This window comes from Platichthys flesus, chromosome 12 (genome assembly GCF_949316205.1).
Source record: "Platichthys flesus chromosome 12, fPlaFle2.1, whole genome shotgun sequence".
NCBI classification, from domain to species: Eukaryota; Metazoa; Chordata; class Actinopteri; order Pleuronectiformes; family Pleuronectidae; genus Platichthys; species Platichthys flesus.
The window spans coordinates 18,412,068-18,412,354 of record NC_084956.1 but is presented as its reverse complement, the minus strand read 5'-3'; positions in this window follow the sequence as shown (position 1 = coordinate 18,412,354).

Sequence of the window (287 nt, the reverse complement as noted above, 5' to 3'; positions counted from 1 at the left end):
TGCTGAGTCGTGTGTGTAACAGAAACACAAACCTGCTTGCATTTAATTGTTTATTAATTAGAAACACACACACAAGGAGACAATGAAACAAAACTCAAAACGTCCACACTCGCGTCGTCATCGGCTCATGAACCCAATCGGCCAATCACAGTCCAGTGTCGCCAGAGAAATTGTCAAAGAAACCTTCAGATGAATTAAATGTAAACCAGTCACTAGGTTCTTCACAAGGTTAACAGTGCGTGGCCCGTCCAAGCCTGATATGTTAATGGTGCTAGTCTGAACACTGC